The following is a 3,720-nucleotide window of genomic DNA, read 5'->3' as shown; positions in this document are numbered from 1 at the left end:
TGTGTGTGTGTGTGTGTGTGTGTGTGTGTGTGTGTGTGTGTGTGTGTGTGTGTGTGTACTTGCATACATATCTTTTCTGGCATGTGCAAGGGTTTAAGGGCCTGTCCAAACATCCACCTGGCTGGAAAAACAGGAATAAGACTCGTCATTAGGAAATTGCACAACCTTCAGGAGAATTCCCATTGTGGTAGTAAAACTCTAAAATCACTCATGGCTCAGTTACTAAAAATCCAGAGGGCAGACCACGGTGTTTATGAGCTAAAAGTAAAAGCCATGTGTTCTACAGCTAGATTGAATTTCAATGATTTACTATTAATGGGTTGTGTTGTACTTGCCATTCACATAATGAATGTTTGTTCTACAGAAGGTGTGTTTGTGACTAATCTGAGTGCAAAGTAAGTTGAGGTGTGGATGACAATAGTTTCCAATACTTTTGATGCCTCCATGGTTTTATGTTGTCTAACAGGATCTGTCAAACCCATGACATGAGCAGTGGAACCCAAGGAAGTAAACTCTAAACCAAAAAGTTGCTGCAACTGTTCAATTGTCTTAAAAGTTCACCCACCCAAAAATAAAAAATAATAATAAAAAATAACTACTTACTCATTATTGAGTGAAGCGTTTAAACTGCTTAATAAAAAATGCAAATTATGAACTCATGGCATATTTATTCAAGTAAAGCTGTTATTGTTATGATGAGATAATTAAATGTATTGAAAAAAAGTGTTTTGCTTGTTTTAAAGTGTTTCTCTCATCAGTAGACTTCTCTTGAAAAGTGTGTGTACCATAAAAGCAAGACAAAACAAAAGCAGGTGTATCACTCCTGCATGAAAGTGTGACTCAAACTGAGACAAAGTCTAGATGGGAGAAAACAATCAACTGACAGGCAGGTAAATAGTGGAATCTGAAGATGAAAAGATACAGTTTGGGGTCTGCTGAGGCTTTTGCACCTCTCAGTTTTGCTACCGCCTTCAGGTAGCTTTGATTTTGTGTGTGCTTGCTGGATGATTATGTGCGAGTGTGTGTACCACATAGATTAAAGAAGTAAGGGGGTGAAGGAGACAGCTCTGACATTTAGAAACTTCAACAGGCACTGGCGCCCACCTGTTCATAGACAAAGACTGGGGAGGAACAAACACCAGTTCCTATAGTAAACTAAGATGTATCTGTAAAGCTGTACAGTATGGGGTGGATGTGATGGCTGCACACAAGAACTTTAGAAGCAATTCTTTAATAAAAGATGAACCATTTGATATCAAAACTAACGGGTTTTACTTAAATAAGTCATGTTTAAATTATAGTATTACATATAACTTTTTTATTTATGTTCATCTTTATACGTACAATTATTTTAAAGTTAATATTTAGATAAAGGTGTCACCATGACTGCTTTCTACAATCACTTAAACACCCCATCAACCTGCTCTCTTAGCTCACTGCCAGAGAAGCCACACAAATTGAACTTTAATCAATTGGTTAATCCTCTCTCTAAGTTAGAACATCATGATTTGAATTTACCAATGTAACTATTTTTTTTTCTGGTCACTTTTATCACTGGATCTAACTGCACCACTCCAAATATATTACATGCTCTGATTACTGTATTGAACTGGTGTGCATATGTTTTATATAATTTATCATATTTTTCCTTTATCCTTTGTTTTTTCTTCATTTGTTATATTTGATACCTATTGCACCTTTACACCAAAGCAAATTCCTAGTGTGTGAATCCTGTTCATTGACAATGGCAACGCAACTGATTCTGATTCTGATTTAATAAAGTTGTAACTTAGGAGGTAATTTATAAACTATTTTCACATATGAAGTTCAACTGAAATGCACAAAAACTCTGGCAAATATGATCACATATTTGTTGGCTCAGCCTAGGATCAGATCAGCACAACAATGGTTCAGTGGTTAGCACTGATGTCTCACAGCAAGAAAGTCCTGGGTTAGAACCCGTTTCAGACTTGGGGTCTTTTTATGTAGAGTTTGCTTGTTTCTCCTTGTGATTGCACATGTTTTCACCGGGTATTAATGTTTCCTCCCACAGACCAAAAACCATGTCCAATAGGTTGTCTTCAGAGATCTGTGATCTCAATGGGATTTGCCTGATTAAGTAATGGTAAATAAATCATGTTATAATATTTTATTATATTGATTATAAATGATCTAGAATTTACTAAGACTTTGTGTGTAGCTTGATTCATGTATGTGCCTGAAATCCTCATTTTTTTATTTAATTAATATTTTGAATTCAACTTAGAAAATGAAACATGAAATTTCCCATTTCATAGTTGTTTTAAATAATATACTAGCATTTGAATATAAAATTACTGATGAAACAAAGAAAATCCACATTTTAGACATATTTCATGACAATCATTTTCATTGATTTTACATCATATTAAGTTTGAACATAATGCTTCCTTTCAGCATAGTATAGTTGTAAGTCAGCTGTAGTTTGAAAGCTTAGTAGACTAATACAATTCAGACTTTGTTTTAAAATTCCAAACAAGCTTGTAGAAGTAAAACCAGTTCTTTAATAGAGAGAAAATCACACCTTGAAACATACATTTCACTCTTCACAGCAGTCTGTCTTCATGTAAGGTTATTTTTGTAGGAAAAGAAAAAAAAACAATCAAAAGAACAAAAAAGAAAAAAAAAAGAAAAAAAAAGCAAGACCGACAATCTTTTAACTTCCTTCACCACATTCAGTGTTGAGACATCAGAAAAATAGCATTTCTGAACATATTTTATGATAAATAAGTGACATATGCTAGGACATAAAAAATACAAGGCCTTTTCAAATACCTGAGAGCCCTCACATAAAAAAGTTGATATTGAAGGTGATCACTGACTTCTGAACAATGGTGACATTTGTGCCAATAGTAATTATTACAAAAATACAATGAATCCAGAAACCTTCGTCATACAATTTGTAAACATTTATAAACTTCAAAATCACACAAAGTTCACAAAACTATATGTATGAACATTTCAGCATAAAAATAGATGTTTAATATACTCACCTTTCAAATTTACAAAAACACGTTCCCACAGTATGTACGTAGCAAGAGGAATAATTGGAACTTTCAAGTAAAGTCCTCACTTACACTGAGGCTGAGGRAAAAAAAAATGTTTGCTTGTTGTATTTATTTATTTTTGTTTATATGGCTGATTTGGATAGATATAAAAATGGATAAATTGATATAATGCAATATGATTAAGGTTTTGTTTTGGTTATTTTTAAAACTTGAAAACAAAACCTGATTACCATCAATTGATAGTTTGAAGGAACATTTTTTGTATTGTTTAATCTGACTGGTACTCTCAAAAATCAAATATATACAAAAGCAAAATGACAGAATAATGTATAGGAATCACAAAACAGCTTCTAAGTGTAAACAGTTTCCAGTACCATTTTTTTACCCTAAGACAGAAGATGTAAACAAAGAAAACAGCTGCCTTTTGAATATGAGTAGACATAGAATCAAAAAGGAACTATTACTGAGTTTCATAATAGAGCATAAACAACTGTTGATGACTTTAGATTACCTCAAACTGTCAAACCAATAATGCCAGATTTTTTTGTGGGAAAAAAAATGTCACAAGACTGCAGAATAAAGCCACAATGGAGTCTTACTTGTGCTATTCCATAAATATTTTCAGAATAGGCCACCATGTTGTCTGTTGTACTTGCAATTATATATATATATA

The sequence above is a fragment of the Austrofundulus limnaeus genome, unplaced genomic scaffold (genome assembly GCF_001266775.1).
Source record: "Austrofundulus limnaeus strain Quisiro unplaced genomic scaffold, Austrofundulus_limnaeus-1.0 Scaffold1995, whole genome shotgun sequence".
Classification (NCBI taxonomy): domain Eukaryota; kingdom Metazoa; phylum Chordata; class Actinopteri; order Cyprinodontiformes; family Rivulidae; genus Austrofundulus; species Austrofundulus limnaeus.
Note: the sequence above shows the minus strand (reverse complement) of the source record.